We start from the raw sequence: 23,984 nt of genomic DNA on the forward strand, positions 1-23,984 counted from the left end.
ATTTGAATCAATGGAAGCCAAAATTAGTGCGATTGAAGATAATTCTCTCAATGCTATTAAGCTAGAAAAACAATCAGAAATAAAAATTGAAAAAAATCCAAAGTATAAGATTCATGTGGGACTACATGAAAAGGAAAAACCTACAGATGATCGGAATTTAGAACAGTATGATACAAAGAAAACCACAGAAAAGATATTCAAAGAGATGCTGGAGGAAAATATCCCTAACATCATGAAAGATGAGAGCATACGCATTCAAGAAACTGAATGACCCCAGTACGATAGACCCCCAAAGAAAATCACCCAGACATATAATCAAACTCTTCAAAATCAAAGACAAGGAAAGATCCTGAAAGCAGCTTGGGGAAAGTGAAATGTTACCTACAAAGGAAAACCGATTAAGAGTAAGCTTTAATTTATCAGCAGAAACCATGCAGGCAAGAAGGCAATGGAGAGATATATGCAAAATTCTGAAAGAGAAAAACCAAGAATCATATACCTAGCAAAGCTGTCCCTCAAATATGACTGTGAAATTAGAACATTTCCAGATAAACAGAAATGACAGTACTTTGTTAACGAAAAAAGGCAACTTTACAAAAACACAAAAGGGAAGTCTTTTGGACTGAGAACCAATAACAGCAGAAAACCACCAGGGATTGGCATACAGAGCAAACCACCTGAATTCAAGATATGGACGTTTCCAGAGTAGAAGAAAACTATAGGACTGAAAATAGGGACTCAGAGATGTCAATCTATGATCAGAACTACTACAAAGAGAGGGAAAAGTATAGTTACCGAGTTCCAGGTGATGAGGAGGTTAGGGATCTTTCATGGTAAAACAAATGGGGGAAAAAAATCTAAAAGTACATGGTCACCTCAAAGAAACTTAATACATCTTCACATCCTATCAAGGAAAGGAAATTCCATGAAGATTTTATAAACATTAAAACTAAGACAAAATTGACAAGAAAAAGCGCACACACAAAAATGAACTCAGTGTGAAATTAGTCAGTCACAAAAAGAGAAATACTGCATGGGACCACTACTGTAAAAGACAAAGAAAAAGAAATTATACTAAAAGGGGGTAGGGGGACATTTTTGTTGGTTGCTGGGAAATGGGTGGTGGGTGGGGGGAAGGGCAGAGGATGGAGCACAGGGCGGGGATTGGGCTCAGGAGAGCTTGGGTGATGGGGAGGGGGGCAATATACAGGGAGGGAGAGGGAAGTGGAGAAAAGGGGCAGATGGGAGAACAATAGGGCATGTTTAGACGGACCAAGTGGGACAGAGATAAAGGATGATGTGTGCACAGCCTTGGAGCTCCAGGGCTCTGAGATACAGGGATTGACCCATGGTTGGAATGGGCTGGGAATCATGTTAAGATTGAATCTTGGTTTGCCTTGCATTATAATATAGAGTAGACACTGGAGGGGGAGAGAAAGGAATAGTCAGAAACATCACACTAGAAGGCTTGTAAGTCCGTCTTCTGCCTTTAACTGATTGGAATACCTAAAACAGGGCTACAGCATACCCAGTGAACGAGGCTTTCTGCAGAGCCTTTGCAATACATAAAACTATAGATAGAAACCAGAACCATATCCAGATCTCCAGAGATGAGAAATCTCCACTTGAAGGGACAAGCTGAGGAGCCTGGAACGGTGAGAAGAACAAAAGATACGTCTCGAATGGAAGACCTACAGGAAAAATACGACACAATGGAGACAGATGGGCCGCTACAGGAACAAACGGGTCGCTCCCCTACGAGACATTGGGGCAGTCAGTCGGGTCCCACCAACGTAGGACCCCCCCCCCCCCCAAGAACTGAGACTTAGTGGAAATGCATGCTCAGATTGGTAAACACACGCATCACCGTTGGGGAGAAATGGGGTAAAGGCGGCAATGAAGTGGCGAGCTAAGCCTCACAATACTCAGAGGGCTTCTGTGGACCTGGTTGGGGACCTGGTTGACAAGTAGTGTGAGGAGACCCGAGGACTCCTGGGCCCAGAGTCAGCGACATGTCCACGGAGGACTCAAGTGGAGCATGGAGCTGCCGGCTGATGGGAAGAGAGGGCATGTGCACAAGAACACCCACACTTGCAGATGACACCCACGTGACCGGGAACTGGATGACTGGATGATCAGAGTTCAACCAGGAGAAGAAAGGGGGGGGGGGGGGGGGAAGAAGATTGAGCTGATCCAAGCTGATGAACTTGACCTATGCATATGAATGCAGTGACACAAAAGAGGCGATAAATCCTTACAGCAAGAAACATTCACACCCCCTCCACACACAGAGTAGACAGACGGGGCAACTTGGACTTTGGATACCCAAATGGGGAGGGCAAGAAGTAACTGGCTTACAAGCTTTCAAGAGAGAATCTAGAGCTGGGGGTATGGAGGTGGAGCTGATGAAATGAAATACAGATGGGTTATGTGCGATACTGTAGTGAATAATGGTTATCAAGACGGATTGTGAGTGTTGGAAATGCAAGGATAGATGTTTTGTAGCAAGGAAGAGAGCGATTATTTCTCCAGTCTAGGAGCGGAGGTCTCTGGGACCACCAACGGATAAGAGCCGAGAACGGGCCCCACCCAGAGAACCAGGGATGCCTGAGATGGAGACAGAGATGATGACATGGAGGGATGAAGCGTCTGGGGACTCTGGATCCAGAGAGGGAAAGGAACTGTGGACCGAAGACTGAGGGGGTAGGGGGGAGTGTAGTATGCCCTTTGGTTGGAAGATGATGCATGGAGGGGATTGGAACCATGGCAATGTAATGATATATGATGGAATGACTATGGAACAGAGGTTCTCTCATGTAAACTATCATATAACTCACAATAAAACATAAAAAAATAAAAAATAAATGAACTCAGCACAGGAAAGCATGTGGAACAAGGAAACCATCACACTACCACAAGATGCACAGCAAAATGCCTGCAATGAATCTTGACTGCCCTTGTGAAGAGACAAAGTAGCAGAATTGATAAGGAAACAGGATCCTTCACACTGTGTACACAAAGACAAACATAGATTAAAATGGAAGTATGGGAAAAGTATATCAAGCTAATGGCAATAAAAAATGAGTGGTAGTGGTAATATTCTCTGATAAAAGAAGCTTCAAGGCACAAGGCGGCAAAAGAGAAAAAAAAAAAAGATACTATTTCATGATTGGTCAATTGAACAAGAGGACAGAACCATAATACCTCTGCTTCCAACGAAAGAGCCTCAAAATACAGAAATCAAACTCTTAATAGAATTGAAGAGAAAAATAAGCAACTCTACAATAACATTGTGTTGTTGTTAGGTGCTGTTGAGTCAGTACTGACTTATAGCACCCTATACACAACAGATCAAAACACTGCCTGGTCCTGTGACAACCTCATAATTGTTGCTAAGTTTGAGCCCATTGCTGCTGCCACTGCACCAACCCATCGCATTGGAGGACTTACTCTTTTTCATTGACCCTCCACTCTACCAAGCATCATGTCCTTCTCCAGGATCAGTTTGAGCTACAAGGTCAGCTGTTCAAACTCACCAGCTGCTCCTCAGAAACCCTATATAGGGACACTATGAGTCAGAATCAACTCAACGACACTTAACAGCATATATAACACACACCCACACCCACCAGAGTGACTCAAAAAATTATCTGCATGCTGATTATATTAAAATGCCTGTACACATGCACAGCTGGTGACAACAATGAGCATGCACATGAAATGATTATGTCAAATAAACAAGTGACAGTGGATTATATGGCAAATCATTTGCAAATCAGCCATGATTTGAAATAATCCACACAGACTTGGGTATTAAAACATCTGTATAATATGGGTAACGAAACAACTCAGGGAAGAGCATAAACAGAAATGTTTGGACATCTGCAAACAAAATTTGGACTGACATGAGAAGGAAAGTAACAGTTTCTTTAAAAAAAAAATCATTACTGGTGACAAGACATGAATTCATCACTTTAAGACTGAGAATAATTGGCAGAATATGGAATGGAAACATCTTCAATTGCCGACTAAGAAAAAGTTCAAAAGTCAACCATTAACTGGAAAATTGATGCTCACATTTCCTGGGATTCTCAGGGGCCATTATTGGAACAATACCAGGAAAAAGGTTCAACAATCAACAGTGCTCATTACAGTGAGATGCTCACTAAAGAGCTGAAACCTAAACCTTGTATTAAGTGCTATCCAAGGCTGTTGTGATCTGCCCACACTTGACATTCTGCAAAAACTTCATTTTGAGGTGTTAAAGCATCATCCTTATAGTCCTGATTTTGCACCATTGAACTTTCACCTGTTTGGTCCCCTGAAAGCTGCTCTTCAAGGGTGAAGATTCACGTCTGATGAAGAAGTGAAGACAGGTGCATCCGTGGCTCGTAGTTCAGTCTAAATCATTTTTTAATGTGGGAATATGAAAACTTGTTGACAGATGCACAAAGTGTACTGAAAAGCAAGGTGAATGTGTTGAAAAATGATGTATTTGTCTTTTTTAAAAGTTGATGAACATAAATTCTACACTCAGAGTATGGATAATTTTGACTCACCCTTGTGTGTGGGATTGTGCATGTGTGTGTAATCATTTGTATCCCACAAATGTACAAGAGTTTGAAAGAGGATGTTGGTACATGAGTATTTACCTTTTCTGCAAACTCAGCTGTGAATGTGGTACAGCATACATTGGATAAAATGAGGAAAACTTCTTAAATATTATCAAACATCTTAAGGCAATGAGTAGCTGAGCCTGGGGGCTCAGAACCATAGTCTCAGGGGACACCATGATCATTTGGCATAACATAGGATGGTGGACTAGGCAAAAAGGTTGTGCAGACTCCAGTCAGGGAAAGCACATAAAGCAGGGTGAAACAGATTCAAAAGACCATCGTAGAACTATGAACTTCAGATAAAGGATTAATAAATGGTTTGAGTGCTTACTAGGAGTAAGATTTGGAACAGAAGCAAGAAAAGAGGTAATTTCTGATCCCAGGCGGCTGGCATGTACCGCAGCAGCCATTTGGAATGGAAGTGAGCAAGAGAGAGGGACAAGAGAGTGCTCCTAGTGCAGAAACCAGCCAGTAATCTGCAGAAACAGAGGTGTCTACTTATCTCCACCCTGGTAACCAGAGGGAACACTTGCATAAGTAGACACCCCCAGGAAGGTGCTACATCGCATGTGCAAGGGTCTGCAATGTGCAGAAGTACTAGCACTGTTCTGTCCTCCACAGGTGAAGATTCTATACCAGGTGCAGAGGAGTCAGAAGAAAGAAACTGATCCAGAAATCTTTCACAAAGTGGATCTGGCCAGCCCTGGGCTGGTTCTCACTAGGAGAAATAGCTAAATGGTCTTCAGGGGAGGAGAAAACAGGAAGGCATGGGGCAGCTCACATTGGCACAGCAGGAACATCGTGGAATGTCTCAGTCAGCTTTGTTGTTGTTAAGTGTCGTCGAAGTCAGTTCTGACCCATAGTGACCCTGTATAGGGTTTCCAAGGAGCAGCTGGTGAACTTGAACCAGTGACCTTGTGGTTCAAAGCATCTTTGCAGTCCAGTGCATTAGCCCACAATGCCACACCAGGTGGCACTAAAGAATGACTCATATTTTCCTGTGGTATTTATTTTTCTCTTTGTTTTTTTTGGGGGGTCTAACTTTATATATTTTTGTTTCCTGGGTTTTTATGATGTTTGACTTTGGTTTTTAGTCTTGAATTTGGGCCCTTCATCTATCTTGTTGGGGAGCTTTCTCTTTGTGCCTCACCTGACAAGACACAGCAACTGTGGCCATACAGACAAGCTACAGTTGCATCCTGTAAAACCTCACCAATATGGCAAGAGTCAATACCAGCTGCTATACACCGGAGCAGCATCTACAACCAACACCTGTATAAAACACTCTGAATTGAACTGTGCGAGCAGTGAACAGAGCAGCCCATCTCACCTACTAGGAGGCAATTTGAGTGTGCTTCAGAACACATCGTCATACATTCATCTATTTAATACAAATACAACAACGCCACAATGCCTAAAAAGCAGCAGAAAATGTTGGCTCATGTGTGGAAACTAGACACAGTAGCTCAAAAAACAACCAAGAAGAAGAGGTAGGAATGGCACTGGAGAGTGACAAAGCTTTGGAATTGTCTGAAAGGGAATTCAGGGGAATGACATTGAGGTGCATCCAAATGTTCCACATAACGGTCAAGGAAAATAAAAAGTCAGAAAAGTGCTACAGGAACAATCAAAATAGATACAGCACTGGAGACAATACAAAACCTGAAAAAAGAGGTTCAGATGCTTAATGCTAAAATAGCACAATGGACACTACTCTGAAAGGGCACAGGAGTAGAATTGAAGGTATGGAAGCCTGATCAGCAAATTTGAAGATAAATTGCTCAATATTAGTAAGATAGAAGAGCTAGCAGAAAAAAATAATGAAGAAATATGAAGAAAGCCTAAAATTCATGTGAAACAACATGACGATGAATAAACTGAGGCTCATTGGAATTCTAGAGCAGAAAGAGAAGAGATCATTGAAGAGCTGCTGGAAGGAAATTTCCCTAAAATTTTGAAAGATGAGAAAACGAGCATTCGAGAAGTTGAACAAACCCTAGTCAGGATGAACCCTAGAAGAAAATCACCAAGACATAGCATAATCAGACTCTCCAAAATCAAAGACAAGGAGAGAATTCTGAACGCAGCTAGAGAAAAGGAAGTGTTACCTACAAAGGAAATCCAATTAGATTAATCTCTGAGTTCTCAGCAAAAACCATGCAGGCAAGAAGATAATGAGAAGCCATATACAAAACTCTGAAAGAAAAAAAAAAAACTGTCAACCAAGCATCATATCCCAAGCAAAGCTGTCAATCAACTATGATGATGAAACCAGAAAATTCTAGGATAAGCAGAAATTAGGAGATTTTGTAAAGACCAAGCCAGTGCTCCAAAACATACTAAAGGTAGTTCTTTGGACTGAGAACCAACAAGAGCAGACAACAATAAGAGACTGACATGCATGGCAACACCACCCAGAATGCAGTCCAGGGATGGACAGTCCAGAGCAAAACAAAACTACAAGAATGCAATTAGGGAATCTGGGAGGTCAGTCTATAATCAGGACAACTATAAAGCAAAAAAAGGGGAAATCATAGTAACAGAGATCCAGGTGATGAGGAGGTCAGGTAGATCTCAGAGTAAAACAGACTGTCAAAAAAAGAGGAAGAACTTATAAAATATAGGATCACCTCAAAGAAACTTAATACATCTCCACATCAAATCAAGAAAAGGAAAGTCCAAGAAGATTATGGAAACATTAAAACTATGAAGAAATTGACAAGAAAAAGTACAAAAAAATGAACTCAGCACAGGAGAGCATACAGACCAGAGAAAGCATCAGCACAACAAGAAAACCAACCAGCATAATGACAGCAGTTAATCCATACCTATTGATAATTGCACTGAATGTCAATGGGTTAAATGCACCAGTCAAAGGACAGACAGTAGCAGAATGGATAAGGAAAGAGGATCTGTCAATATGCTGTCTACAAAAGACACGTCTAACACACAAAGACAAAAATAGATTGGAAATTAAAGGTTGGAAAACAATGTGCCACGCTAATTGCAATTTAAAATGAGAAGGAGTGGCAATATAAATCTCAGATAAAATAAACTTTAAGGGATAAACCAGCATAAGAGACAAAGAGTAAAAATAGTTAAAGAGTAAATTGAGCAGTAGGACATAACTGTAATAAATAGCTATGCTCCCAATGAAAGAGCCCCCAAATATACAAAGCAAACCCTAATAGAATTTAAGAAAGTAATAGACAATGCTACAATAATAGTGGGAGATTTTAACACACAATTTTCAAAAAAGGACAGAACAACCGGTAAAAACCTCAATAAAGGCAGAGAGGAACTAAACATAATCATAGATGTGTACAGAGCATTCAACCCAGCGATAGCATAATATTCATTCTTTTCCACTGCACATGGAACATTCTCCAGAATACATCATGTGTTAGGCCACAAAATAAGTCTCAATACATTTTAAAACTTCAAAACACTATAAACCATCTTCTCAGATCACAATGCTATAAAATTAGAACTCAATAATTGAAAGATTCAGGAAATAAAAATCAAATACATGGAAACTGAATAACACCCTGTTTAACAACTACTTTTTATTGTTGTTGTTAAGTGCCATCTATTCAGTCCTTACTCATAGAGACCCTGTGTAGGGTTTTCAAGGAGCATCAGACAATCTCTTTGATTTCCAATGCCAGTAAAGTTTTACTAAAGGTAATACAGAATGAAAACAAAACCTACCAAAATCTTTGGGACACAGCAAAAGCAGTGCTGAGAGGATAATATATTGCAATAAACGCACACATCCTAAAAGAAGAAAGAACAATACATTAACACAAGATCTAGAACATAGCACACATAAACAAAAAATCAACACATTAACACAATATCTACAACAATTAGAGAAAGACCAGCAAAGTAAACTGAAGAAAACAAATAGTAAAGATTAGAGCCGAAATGAGTGAGATAGAAAACAGAAAAACGATAGCAAAAATCAACCAGACAAGAAGCTGATTCTATGAAAAGATTAATAAAATTGATAAACCATTGAACATTTGTTAGATGTAACAAGAGAAAATGGGGAAAAGACAAGTAACGTGCATAAGAAGCCACATTTGTGACAGCCAACAGAGCTGTTCCGACCCATGGTGACCCTGTATAAGGTTTCCGAGGAGCAGCTAGTGAGCTTGAACTGCCGACCTTGCAGTTCAAATGGCTTTGCAGTCTGGTGCATTAACCCACAGCGCCACACCAGGACTCCCAAGTTAGACATAGGCTGCCTAAAAGACTGACATCTTTGCTCTGCAACACTTTCAAGTATTTAAAGTCATTTGATTTCTAGACTTCTGTTTCCATGAGTGTTGATGATTGATCAAAGCAAAATGAAGTCTTTGACAACTTCAAACGTTTCTCCATTTATATGAATGTTGTTTGTTGGTCTGGTGGTGAGGATTTTTGTTTTCTTTACATCGAGATGCAATGCATACCGAAGGCTGTGGTCTTTGATCTTCATCAGTAAGTATTTTTAAGACCTCTTCACTTTCAGCAAGCAAGATTGTATCATCTGCATATCGCTGGTTGTTAATGAGTCTTCCTCCAATTATAATAAACATTTTTCTTCATATAATCCAGCTTCTCATTTTATTTGTTCAGCATACAGATTGAATAAGTATGGTGAAACAATACAACCCTGGCACACACCTTTCCTAATTTTAAAACATACAGTGTTCTCTTGTTCTGTTTGAACAACTGCCTCTTGGTCTATGTACAAATTCTTCATGAGCACAATTAAGTGTTCTGGAATATTCATACTTTGCAGATGTTATCCATAGCTTCTCATGATCCACACTATTGAAAGCTTTTGCATAGTCAATAAAGCACAGGTAAACATCTTTCTGATATTCTCTGCTTTCAGCTAAGATCCATTTGATATCAGAAATGATATCCCTCATTCCACAGCCTCACTGAATCCAGCTTGAACCTCTGGAAGTTCTCTGTCAATGTATGTTTGCAGCCATTTCTGTATTACCTTTAGTAAAACTTTACTGGCATGGGAAATGAAAGAGATGGTCCGATGCTCCTTGGAAACCCGACACAGGGTCTCTATGAGTCAGGATTGAATAGATGGCAGTTAACAACAACAATAAAAAGAAAGCTGGAGCCTGGTGTGGCCCTGCAGGATAAGTACTGAACTGCTAACCAAAAGGTCAGCGGTTCAATCCATCAACTGCTCCTTGGAGTTGGCACTGACTTAACGGCACTTAACAACAGCAACAACAGAAGAGACCCTGTACTCATCAAATACCCTCCCCAGCTCTTTGTTGTTGTGGTTTGAACCATCAACCTTGTGGTGTAGTCCAGTGCTTATCCTACAGTCACACCAAGACTTCTCCCCAGCTCTAAGCAACCGTTAGTTAATCTACTTCCTATCTCTACAAATCAGCTTTATCTGGACATTGCATATAAATGGAATCATGCCATATATGTTATTGACATTGGGGTTTTCACTACTTTTTTGGCTGTTATAATAATACTTCTGTGAACAGTGTGTGCAAGTTCTGTGTGGCTAGCTATTTTTTCTTGGATAGATATCTAGAAGGGGAATTGCTGGACTATATGGTAACTTATTAACTTTTTGAAGAACTACTTAACCTTTTTCCATAGTAACTGTGTCATTTTACATCCCTGCCAGCAGCAGTCTGTGAACCACAAGGTCAGTGGTTCAAACCCACCAGCTGCTCCTTTGAAACCCTATACAGGGTGGCTGGGTTGTAACTTACTTGATGGCAGTTAACAATAACAACATATGTCTCAGGGCTCCAATTCTTTACGAAAACACTTGTCATTCTCTTAGTATTACTGTTGTTACAATCATCCTAGTGGCTGTGAAGTGATAACTTGTTGTGATTTTGATGCACATTTCCCTAAGTGATTATCATGGAGTCCTGTTATGGCACCATAGGATGAGCACTCACCTGCTAACCACAAGTTCAGAGGTTCAAACCCACCAGCCACTCCTTGTAAATCCTCTACAGGGTCGCTGTGAATCAAAACCAACTCAATGGCACTTAACAAAAACAACACAATGATAATGGTACTGAAAATCTTTCAAGTGCTTATCAGCGATTTGTATATTTTCCTGGAAAAAAATGGCTGTTCAAATACTATGCCCATTTCAAACCCAGGTTATTTGTGTTTTTATTCCTGAGTTATAAGATATCAGATATCATCTGCAAAAGTTTTCTCCCGTTCTGTAGAGTGGCCTTTCACTTTCTTGATAGTATCATTTGTAGCACAAAAAAATGTTGATTTTGATGTAGTGCATTTTTGTCTTTTGTCACTTGTATCAAAAACACCAATTGAGGGCAGTGGTGCTGGAGTCTCGCGGATGCGGCGCTGTTACTTTCGGCAGCGGCAGGTGGTGGCGGTACAGTGCACACCGCACCCGGCTCCTTAGCAGCGGCCACCGCAGAACCAACAGAAACACGTCCCCACCCCCCATGTGCCGTCACTGCCCCTCGGTGCTTCCCCCTTCCCTGGCACCATGGCTGATCACCTGACCGAAGAGCAGATTGCTGAATTCAAGGAAGCTTTCTCCCTAGTCGATAAAGATGGCGATGTTACCATCACAACAAAGGAACTTGGGACTGTGATGTGGTCACGGGGTCAGAACCCAACAGAAGCGGAGTTACAGGACATGATCCTTGAAGTAGACGCCGACGGGAAGTCAATGAAGTTGACTTCCCCGAGTTTTTGACTATGATGGCTAGAAAGATGAAAGGCACAGACAGTGAAGGAGAGATCCGCGAGGCATTCTGAGTCTTTGACAAGGATGTCAACAGTTACATCAGCGCGGCCAAATTACGCCACGTCATGACAAACTTAGGAGAAAAACTAACAGATGAAGAAGTAGACGAAAGATCAGAGAAGCAGACATTAATGGTGACGAAAACTATGAAGAATTCGTACAGATGAGGACTGCAAAATGAAGACCTACTTTCAACTCCTTTTCCCTCTAGAAGAATCTAATTGAATCTTTTACTTACCTCTTGCAAAAAAATTAAGGTTCATTTATTCATTCTATTTCTGTATAGCAAAACCGAATGTCAAAATACCTTCTGTCTCGCGCGCGCACACACACACACACACACACACACACACACACACAATCTGCATGTATTGGTTGGTGGTCCTGTCCCCTAAAGATCAAGCTACACATCAGTTTTGCAATAGAAATACTTGTCCTACCGTAATGCTAAGGGAGCACTTAGTGGGCTCCTTCATGTTCCATTTGCTGATGACGAACGCACTGTGTGGGCTGGCTGGTCTCCACGCATGCAGCCGGATGGCTGGGCACACGAAAAACACAATCGAAAAAATTCAAAACCTGTCCAAATGGGTTCTAGTAGAATTCATCAGCATAAACTGTCAAAGCTGGTATATTGAAAACAAACACATTTGAAATTGGTTTACCTCAGGACAATGTACAGAGAAATGGGTGAAGAAAGCTAACCAGTTGAGACGTAGCCCCGCTGGGAGGATGGTCCTCTTGTACACTGTCCCTGTGCTCTGACCCATGGTGACAGTGACGTGCTGGTGGCATGCTGGCCTGTGGATACTGGTTTAGCACCTGCACTGTGCAAACGTGACAACCCAGTATCCGCCTGTCACCGTCCACACAAATTAAAAAAAAACCCTTTACCAAGGGAGCATCTTTGGACTCTCTGTTTTTTTTTGTAAAAAAAGAACAAAACAAAAAACAATCCCCCTCTGAATGGTGACTTGGAGCCGGCAGAGTAGGCCGTGGCTGTGGACTTCAGCACAGCCTTCACCTTTCTGTTCAAGAACTGACCAGTTATGTCCATTCCAAGTTGTAAATGCCAGTCATTTTTTTTTCCAATAAAAGACCATTAACTTAAAAAAAAAAACAAAAAAACCCACCAATTGACTAGCCTAAAATCAAAACAATTTTCTCTATGTTTTTTTTTTTTTTTTAGAAATTTTATAATTTTAGCTCTTACATTTAGATTTATGATCAATTTTGAGTTAACTTTGTGTATGGTATGAGGTACTGGGCCAACCTTCATTCTTCTGCAGTGTAGATCCAGTTGTCCCATCACGATATGTTGAAGAAACTATTCTTTCCCACTGAGTGGACTTGGTATCCTTGTCAATAATCAATCAGCTACAGAAGTGTGAGTTTATTTATTAACTTCCAACTCTATTCCATGGATCTATATGTCTGTCCTATGCCAGTATCACACTGTCTTATTTATGGCAGCTTTGTAGTAAGGTTTTGAAATCGTGAGATGTGAGTCCTCCGACTTTGTTCTTCTCATTAAATACTATTTTTGGCTATTTTCAGGCCCTTACTTCTCCATTTGACTTTTAGGATCAGCTTGTCAATTTCTGCAAAATAGCTAGCTGGGATTTTGATAAGCATTGGATTGGACCTTGCCTTAGGTCTGGTTTTCTAGAGGAGCAAAACCAGTGAAACATATATATGTACAGATATATAAGGAGAAGTTTATCTTATCTTACAATTGTAAAGTAAGAAGAAGAGAGATCCCCAGAAGAAGAGAGAGAGGGAGTCTCTCCCACATGTCCATTATATTGGGAGCAGGCCACACTCCCAAGGAAGCATCCCTTTAATTGATTGGCTGCTCATAGCCACTCACCAGAGTTAACTATGCCTGTATTAGGTTTCATCACCATGGGCATAAGCACATCCCAGCTGCTAATCTTCTGGAAATCCTGACCCAGTGGAGTTGACACAGAATCCTAACCATTACAGTTGATCCTCGCCAACTCAAAACCTATGAACTACATGCACAATCTCTAAATAAAGAAAATTGCAAAGCCATACTTGTGCCTAATATGCTATAAATAAAATACGTACAACCAAAAACCACACTGGTCCCATTTTCATCTTAGATGTCACAAATCAACAAAGCAAAAATATTTGATGCACATATACAAAATAAAACACAAAAATAGATATTCATTTAAATGTTCACAGGGCACATTCTGCAAGCCAGCCTCATGCCCGTCGGCACACAGCCTGACTCAGTCCTGCTCTGAGTTTCCACGCCACCATCTCTGCTGTCGCCACTTTTCCCAGCAGGGATCCCACGCTCCACTCAAGTTCTTCCTTAATGTTGGCCCTGGTGGGACGGTCTGCTGCTGAAATAAAAGATAACTACTCCCTCCGTTTTGTTACACACCTTCTACTTTTACAATTTTGACAATAACAATTACTCCTACTAATAATGACTCACAATTGAAACTATAAAATCCTATCAGCATCACTTCCCACCCCGATTTTACCAGCGCCATCTGGAAGAGAGAGAAACTATTCAGTGGAGATTCTCACCTATGCCCTTCATTCTAAAACTAAGCACTAAAACTAAAAAAAGTTTGTAAGCCAGCCACTTTGTGCCTTTATAGCTCTCATTTTTGATAGCCAATGTCTAAATTGTCCTTCACTATCAACCCAGTCTTGATGTGGTGCTGTGGGCTAATGCACTGGACTGCAAAGTTGGTTTGAACAGCAAGGTTGGCAATTCAAGATCACCGGCCGCTCCTTGGAAACCCTATACTATGGGTCGGAACCCACTCGACACTTAACAACAACAACAAATCAACCCAGTACACTGAGGAGATAAGCATGTTCCTTGATCTGAAGAATCTTCCATTCCAATTGGAATTTTGAGTTACTGCATCCATAAACAAAAGTTCAGTTCATCAAACTGTAGTAATTAATTGACTCTTGTTCAGAGTATCAAACATCTTTGTCTTAATCCAGTCAGCTGAACCCTAGACATCCAAGCTAGCTCAAGTGGGTACCAGCTGCAAGTTTGGGAGTTCACATACACCTCCCTGCACTTCATTTCACTTGCCCCTTCTTTCTCAGCGCTAGCCTCCATGGGCTAGGTCAGTGCCTGTGGGCTCAGGAGTTCACACAACTCCCTAAGCTTCAAACCAGCCAGCCTTCCCATTCCTCTTATCTCACGGTCAACGGCTGTCAATAGAACATGTCCAAACTCAGTTGGTGTCTTCATTGCTGTATTTCCCCTCAGGTCCACTCACAAGTAGAACCAGGTGGTCACCAGTGAGGATACAGCTCGCTGGTTCCCTTTATCTTTCAGTCCTAGAAGGGGGATTTCTCTGATGAGCCCAATTCCCTTGCCTTGATGCCTCTGAGGTTTTTTTCTTGGGTTGAATCTCCTGTTCTCCCAGCAGTTCTGGGTTGGTCTCCATGTCTTTTCAAATGCAAATGTCCCAAATCTGAAGGTTCTGGGTGGGGCTTAGGATTCTACCTGAGGCTCTATACCCAGTAGAATGAGAACTGGAGGAGGGGCTTTTTCAAGACAGAGGAATGAAACTCTTTGTGGGCCCACCATGCTGTGTGTCTGCCTGAGTTTACTGGGTTGGGGTGCCCGATTTTGCAAAATTGAATACAGAAAACCTCACTCTCGCTAAAATGAGTACAGATTGGATTACCTGAGTGTTTATCGGTATTGACAATGTTTCTCACATCTGTATTCATCATTTCTAATAATCATTCCTCAGAAACCCGGGTCGCTATGGGTCGGAACCGACTCGACAGCACTTAACAACAACTACAACAACAACAATCACACATGTATGTCTATTTTTCAGTACTAGGCAGGAGAGACCAGTATCCAAAAGGCAGTCAAACACATTCAAGTTCAATCTTTTCTTCTCCCTTGGAAGAACACAATTCATATGCATGTGGCCTTGGGCTTCTGACAGGGTGCATTCCAGTAGGTCTTGGGCCACCGCCAGCCCTGTTTAACCAGTATGTCATGGAGTCCAGACAGCTCTCCTCTCTACTTAAGTATTTTATCCCATGCCCTTTCATTCTTTCTCTTACAAAACCTCCTAATTTTCTAAGTCTAGAGCCATTGCAGTGAGTCCTATTTACAGCACCAACTGCTTAAACCAAGTGGGGACTATGTCTGACTTCATCTGACTCCACAAGACAGAAAGGAGACCAAAGTCAAAATCAGTCCTGGGCCAATTCTTATGAAATGAAGGTCAGACGTGCCTTCACCCTATACCAGTGCCTTTAAAATCAGTCAGACTTGAGAACCAATTTAGAAAACTCATCCTTGTGGTTTTGTTTCTGTAGAACCGCACTCTCTCAGTACTGTGGGTTTTCTAGAGAAGTAAAACCAGTGAAACATATATACGTATATGTGTAAAGAGAAGTTTATTATTTTACAATTATAGAGTCTCAATTGCTAAACCTCTGGAAATCCTGGCTTCGTTGAGTTGACACAGACCCCTAACTATTACAGACCTGTATGTAGATTAACTTTAGGAGTTGTTGTTGTTGTTGTTAAGTGCAGTCGAGTCGGTTCCGACCCATAGCGACCCTGTACAGGGTTTCCGAGGGTGTAAATCTTTACGGGAGTAGAAAGCCTCATCTTTCTCCCGTGGAGCGGCTGGTAGTTTCGAACCGTTGACCTTAAGGTTCGCAGCCCGATTCGTAACCACTACGCTACCAGAGCTCCTTATAACTTTAGGAGTACTGCCATTTTAATAGTAGTCCTGGTGTGGAACTTTAACACAAGCACTAGACTGCTAACTGAAAGGCAGACACTTCAAACCTAGCAGTTGCTCCTTTTTTTAATCTACTTTTTGTACTTTTCTGAGCTTATTTATCATTAGGCAATCAGCATCTTTCCTTCATACTCTTTACAACAACTTTTCTCCCTCTCCCTTCCTCCTTCCATCTGCAGTATCTAATCTCCTGGGGCTGAGAAAGCAGACTCCATGTTTCTATAGTACATCATGAAAGGGGCTGGAGGGACTCAGCTGTGAAGAGCACACATTGGCTTCAACACTTCCATGGGGTCCTTGTGGGTACATTCATTTACTAGGCTGACAGCATTAACCAACTAGGGTTTGATGATTAAGCTGGTGCTTTGGTGTCTGCCAAGTTTGGGTTCTAGTCTTCGGTAGCAGAACTAGTCCTGTAAATGGTAGTTGCTGTCATGTCAGCCCCCAACTCATGGTGCCCATGTACAACAGAAAAAAAGCACTGCCTGAAGCTATTGCACCCCCCTGAGGATGAGTATGTGTGTCCATTGCTGCAGCTGTGATAGTGACCGCCATCCTAAGGGGCTGGTCTTCCAGCACTCTATGGGACAATGCTCTATTAGGATAGAAAGGAGATGGCCAGGTCTTTCTTTTCTGCTTTAGTTTGGAAGTTCCACTAAAACTTGCCCACCATGGGTGACCCTGCTGGTATTTGAAATACTGGTGCCAAAGCTTCCAGCATTACAGCAACACACGAGCTACCATAGGTGACAAACTGACAGTTTTTCTTCTATAGAATGGGGCATTAGCACCTTTCTTGTAAAATAATGGTGGAAGATGACATGTGTTCAGTCCACGGCAGAGGGGTAGTGCTCAATGAGTGGTAGGTACCGTAAGGATCACAAGCAACCCCAGACGTGTGATGTGCTAGTGGACTAATGCCCAATAGGACACTCACCATGATATCATAGCTACATAGGAGTCTTGGTGTGGCGCTATAGATCAGCCCTGGATGCAAATCATGAGATCGGCAGTTCAAACCCACCGGCTGCTCATTGGAAACCCTTTAACAGGATCTCTACGAGTCAGAATCAACTGGAAGGCACTTAACAACAGCAACAACACTTACCACTAAACACATTTAAGCATTCCTTGAAATTTAAGCAATCTAAGAGAATTTTCTAAAAATCATCTTGCTCAATTATTAATAATTTCTTTAGGTTTTAGTTTAGATCCTGCCTGGCCCCATTGATTTGGTAAACTAGGCACCTTCTGTATCTTCTGAGGCTTCAGAGGTGCCAGGAGCTATGTAAGTGCTGGAGACTGGCACTGGTTGAAATCATTACCTTCATGGAAATTGCGTCCAAAGTTGACACATATAAAAGAGAGAGAGTAATTACAGATCGTTATGAAGACAAAAACTAAACCCATTGTCACTGATTAGATTCCTACGCTTTAAACCTTTACGGGAGCAGAACACTTTCTCTTTCTCCCATTTAGTGGCCGGTAGATTTGAACTGCTGGAACTTGTGGTTACCAGGCCAACACGTAACCCACCATACCACCAGGGCTCTTTGAAAACGGTTACAAGCTCATGGAAATTGAGTAACAAGGTTCAGAGAAATCTAATGTATTTTGTAGAGAAGCTGAGACGTAAATATAAGTAGGAGTTAGCTTGGTGTAAAGCAGAAGGAAAGTGTTCAAAGAAGAAACTATAGTATGTGCAAAGGCCCTGAGGTTGGGACTTGACTGATCCATTCAAGGAATGCCAGTGGACACAGTGAAAATCTCGGGAGAAGTTTGAGATTAGAGAGAGCCAGTCAGTCTTCAAAGCCATAGGGAGAAGTTTGGTCTTATTTCAACAGTGACCCCAAACCACTGAAGGATGTTAATCTGATGAAATACAATCAGGGGAAAGATCTTCATTGCCAACCACCCCAGGCCAGCCTTCTAGAAAAAGTATGGTGGGGAGATAAACACGGACTCAGGGGAAGTAAACAGGCAGCAACAGACTGTTCTGCATAGGTTTCAACTAGTTCCAAGACTCTTTGCTCCAATTCTATCACTATTGTTGCTTATAACAAAGTCAGCACCACCTAACATTTATTATATAACACTTTCTGTATGACAGGCAATTTCTAATCACTTGATGTACATGAACTCATTTCTGCCTTAGCTTCGCTTTTTCCAGTTGCTCCATGTTTCTCCTTGAGGAGGTTATGTTGAAAGATGAAGGAGAAAATAAGGTGAGAAAGGTGACTTTGAAGCCAGAAAACTGCAGAGGAGTTTAATGAAGTTGGGGTAGACTCTAGGGACAGAGGGTTCACCTCTTACTATTTTTTAGATGAGGTAACTAAAGCACAGAGTAGTTAGACAACACCTGCCTAAGAAGAGACAGCTGGTAGGCTCACCAGTCTGCTGGAGATTTTCATTTGACCTGAAGAGAGAATTGAGGAATCGGATATCTGTTGGATGGAAGCCAGTGCAGTTTGGGGATCTAGGGAGTAGGAGGGGTTGGTGGTCTTTCAAGGTGCTCTTGTCACTATGCATCAATTTCAACTGTTCAATGCCCTCTGCTAAGATCCACATTCCCAGGCTAGTCTTGGTGGACCTGTGGGGGCACATGCCCACCGCTGGCTGGGATTGGCCATGGTTAACCACCCTACCAAGTCTACAAGAAATGGGGAAGGCGCCATTTCCAAAGACAATCAGCTGCTACCATCAGAGAAGAAGAAAGAGCAGGAAGGCACAATGGGTGCACACTAGCGCTTTTCCTTTTGGGTGAATGCTCAGCATCTGCCACTACCTGGTCCAAGCCCTGCACTCTGGCCAGCTTGTCCTTCTAGCTATTTCTGGAATTCCAACACAGATCTATTTGCTCTTTTGGCAGTCCATGGTACTTTCGATATTCTCCAATACCACAGAAGAAGTAAAGCCAGAGTACTCCTTGAAAACAAGGCTGGCCAGACTTTGTCTCTCATACTTCAAACATATTGTCCCTGGAGAAGGATATCATGTTTGGTAAAGTGGAGGCTCGAAGAAAAAGAGGAAAACCCCTAGTGAGATGGATTGGTACAGTGGCAGCTGCAATGGGCTCAACCGTAGCAATGATAGTGAGGTTGGCCCAGGACCGGGCAGTGTTTCTGAAGTAGGAGAAATGAAGTCTGGCCATCCTGCCTCCAAGGAGCACTCTGGCTGTACTTCTTCCAACACAGACCTGTTGGTTCTCTTGGCAGCCCATGGTACTTCCAATATTCTCCTCCAACACCATAACTCAAAAGCATCAATTCTTCTATGGTCTTCCTTATTCACTGTCCAGCTTTCGCATGCATATGAGGTTATTGAAAATATTTTCCATTAGTTTATTCCATTATTCCACAAATATTTACTGATCACTAACTATATTCTTGGAACCGACTCGACGGCACTTAACAACAACAACAACTATATTCTTGGAGTCCTGGGGTGACATTGTAAAATAAACACTAGCCATCTAACCACAAGGTTGGTGGTTCAAACCCACCAGCCATTCTTGGGAAGCCCAGTACTGGGTCGTTATGAGTTGGAACCAACTCAATGGCACTTGACAACAACATATATTGGGCACTATTCTAAGTGTTGAGTATATTGTTGTTGTTGTCAATGCCATTAAGTCAGTTCCAACTCATAGCAATCCTGTACAGGGTATCTGAGGAGCTGCTGGTGGGTTTAAACGCTGACTTTTCAGTTTGCAGTCCAGTGTTCGTCCTATAGTGCCACACTATATATTGGTAAGCAAATCAATGACTGCCTTTGTGGAGCTCAACGTGTCATTGTGAGTGAAAGATAGCAAACAAAGTAGGAAGCCCAGCAGCACGTCAGAGGACGGTGACTGCTCTGGAGAACAATAAACTGCAGGGAGAGGCTAGAGAGTGACTTGTGGATAAATTGGTGGTGAAGATATTCCAGGTGGAGAGATGAACACACCCTCTAGCAACTCACAGGTCATAATAGGGACCTTGTGCTGGACTTTCAATGAAACGCAAACCACGGACAATGACAAATGTTGGAGAAGCAGCAGCCAGGTGGCAGGAGGCATCTCGTCAAAGGTGTGAGATGAAGGAGCCCAGTGTCTACAGGACAGTGGCAGCGAGCAGCTCTGAGAGGGGTCTACCTCGACTGAACAGCACTGATGGAAAGGAAGGGCACTGGCCTTGCCGGCTCTCTCCTTTCAGAGCATTTCTGGGTGTCTGGAGTGACCACATGGAGAGAGACCCATGGCCAGTCTCACTAGTTCTTGACCTTCTTCTCTGGTTTCATTGAAGCCATGTCTCTGGCTACCAGGGGTTCGTGTCCTGCCTGGTGGGACCCTGGCACCTACATGAGGGGCAAGGGGCAAGAATGCCCAGTGGTACCAGTCTGCCTAGTAAGGGAGCTGTTGCAGACTCACTATGACTTGCACTTCATCTGTGTGTTTATGTAACTCAGCCAAGTCAGGAGGAGGACACCTTGAAAAGCTGGAAAAAGTCCATGCCAGGTGGAGTCAGTCAGTGGCCCCCATGCCTAGGGCAAGCAGTTTCCTTTTGAAAATTAGATGTGAGCACTGTCCAAGCCCCCACAGTCACGTGATTGCGTTTCAGGATAGAACACAACAGCCTAATCCTCAAAGTGGAGGCTGGTAGGGAGCAGAGGGCTGGATTATGCTACGCCCTGCGTTTCAATATTATTCTTTTGTCTTGTCATGCAAACTTCCTGGGCAGGAACTCCAAAGACCAGAGGGTGGGAAGGGAGGTCCTTTAATAAGTCCTCTCTCACTTCTTGCTCATTCCAGGAGCTCAAGTCACTGCTTCAAAGGTTATCCTCTGGCCCTGCGTGGGCATATCTGGGAGTCCTTCGTCCTCTGGCATGAAGGGTGCTGGTCCAGGGAGCATCTTGGCAGCTCTGTGGAACATCCTGGGCTCTAGAAGGATAAGGTGTTGAGATCGGGGCACAGGAAGGGCAGTTGGTAGAGAAGTCGTGATGTGCAATCAAACTCTTTTACAGGGAAAGCAGTGGAGCCCAATAGCTAAAGGCACAGGAGAGATCTGCGTTCAAATCTTGATTGTACTGTTTGCTGACTATGAGGGCAAACACCGAACACTCCACTGTTCTCCAGCTGGCTTCCCTCATCTGCTAACTAAATTCCTTATGATTCTTTCTTCCAGAACAAGGTTTTTGTGAGGATCACAGGAGGTGATGGAGATGGAGCAGTGGGTTGGGTGCGTAGGTGAAGGAAGTAGATGCCAGAGAGCGAGGTAGATGGATACCAGACTGGTTCTGACAGAAGATCTGGAGTATGTGATCAGCTGCTCCCAAGTGGTGCTAGCCTGGGTAAATGCTTTATTTCTCCACATGCCCTACAACAACTAGAAAGCAGAGATATTATCACCCTGCCTTATGAGGAAGCCTTGAGAGGCCCACTCACCTGGACCTCTGTGCTCTTTGCTTGATGGTCAGAGGCAGCCATTCTGATTCAAGTGTAGGAGACTCAAGAAGCCAAAGGACCTTCCTGCGGGGTGGTGGTCTTTGGTTGTGGTCAGCAGGACCACTCCTCCTCCTACCGAAGGCCCTGGAGCTGGGCTTGGGTCAGCACCTAGAGAAGGGGAGGCGGGGGTAGGAATTAGAAACCTGTAGGTACCAGGTGGACTCAAACTGCAGCCCAATGCACAGCCCACTGTGTTCACCACCAGTGAAATGAGGAAGATGCTCAACAGGATGCATTCCCACAGTGGCAGCGACCATAGGTTCAGAATGACCATTTGTGGGATGGCACATGACAGAGCAGTGTTTTGTCCTATTGCGCACAGGGTCACTATGAGGACACATTGTCCCAAAGGCCCTGAATAACAACAACAAATATGGATAGCTGATGTTGTTAAGTGCTGTTGAGTCAGTTTCAACTCATGATGAGCCTATATAGGGTTTCCAAGGAGCAGCTGGTGAGTCCGGTGCTTACCGTACTGTGCCACACCAGGAGTATATATGTATATGAGCCTTGGTTGTTGCTGTTGTTGTTAAGTGCTGACCTCGTGGTCCAGTGCATTATCCTGCAATGCCACACCAGGACTCAGTGTATTTTCTAGTCAGGATGCTAACTGCAAGGTCAGGAGTTCAAATCTACCAGTCGTTCCGCAGGAGAAAGATGAGGCTCTCTGCTTTCTTAAAGATACACAGCCTCAGACACTCTCAGAACTGATTGGAAGGCACACCACCACCACCATCACCACCACACATACACACATATGCACGTACACACACATGTACACACATGTATACACACATTAGGAGTCTTGTTGTGGAGGTATAGGATAAGCCCTGGACTGCTAACCGCAAGGTTGGTGGTTCAAAGCCACTAGTGGATCCTTGGAAATCCTATACAAGTTTGCTCTGAGTTGGAACCAACTTGGCACTTACACAAACACACATACACACATATCTACATGCACGTTTGGTGGTGGTTTGCAACCGAGTCATTTCTAATTCATACAGTTTCCAAGGCTGTAAATCTTTACGCGATCAGCAAGCCTCCTCTTTCTCCAGGGAGTTACTGGTAGATTCGAACTACTAACCTTGTAATTAGCAGCTTAGGTTGTAATCCACTATGTTACCAGGGCTCCTTACATGTAAACATACACACCTATATACACACACACACATATATAAACATATACACATCCATGTTGTTAAGTGCTGTCCAGTCGGTTCTGACTCCTAGTGACCCTAGGTACAACAGAATGCAACACTGGCTGCTCCTGGGCCAACCTCACAACTGTTGTTACATTTGAAACCAATGCTGCAGCCATGGTGTCAGTCCATTGGCTGGGGTCTTCCTCTTTTACCTTCGACTCTCTATTTTACCAAGGGACTGGTCCCTCCTGATGATGTGTCCAATGTGTGAGAGATAAAGTCTCACCATCCCGGCTTCCAAGGAGCATCCTGGTTGTGCTTCTTCCAATACAGATTTCTTGGTTCCTCTGGAAGCAATTTTTACTATTCTTCTCCAACGTTATCATTCCAGAACACAGTGGCTCTGTAAGATAAGCCTGGGACCGTGAACCACAAGATTGGCGGTTAGAGCCCACCAGACACTCTATTTCTGCTCCTGCAAAGATTTAAAAAGCCTTGGAATTCCTAACTGACTTGATGGCCAGAATTCAAATGCGTCTATGGCCTTTCTTATTCATTGTCCAACTTTCACATGCATATATGGTGTTGGTTTTGTGTAATCAAGTCATAGTAAGGCAGTGAATTTTTACAGATGCTGAAAGCCTCTGAGAGGCTGGTGGATTTGAACTGCTGACCTTGCAGTTAGCAGCCCAGCTTGTAATCCACTATGCTACCAGGGCTCCACGGCTTGGGTCAGGCGTATTTTAGTGCTCAAACTGACAGCTTTGCTCTTTAATACTTTAAAGAGGTTTGATTTTCTTAACTGCTGCTTCCATGAGTGTTGATTGTGAATTCAAGCAAAATGAAGCCTTTGCCAACTTCAGTCTTTTCTCCACTTATTGTGATGTTTCTTATTGGTCCAGTGGTGAGGACTTTTGTTTTCTTTACAATAAGGTACTACCCATACTGAAGGCTATGGTTTTGATCTTCATCAGTAATTACTTTAAGTCCTCTTCACTTTCAGCAAGCAAGGTTGTATCATCTGCATATCGCAGGTTGTTAATGAGTCTTCCTCCAATCCTGAAGCCACACTCACACACCCACATGGAGTCCTCGTGTGGCACTGGACTGTTAATTATTGTTGTTGTTAAGTGCCGTCGAGTCGGTTCCGATCCATAGCGACCCTGTACAGGGTTTCCAAGGGTG

Source organism: Chrysochloris asiatica, unplaced genomic scaffold (genome assembly GCF_000296735.1).
Source record: "Chrysochloris asiatica unplaced genomic scaffold, ChrAsi1.0 scaffold00495, whole genome shotgun sequence".
In the NCBI taxonomy this organism is placed as follows: Eukaryota; Metazoa; Chordata; class Mammalia; order Afrosoricida; family Chrysochloridae; genus Chrysochloris; species Chrysochloris asiatica.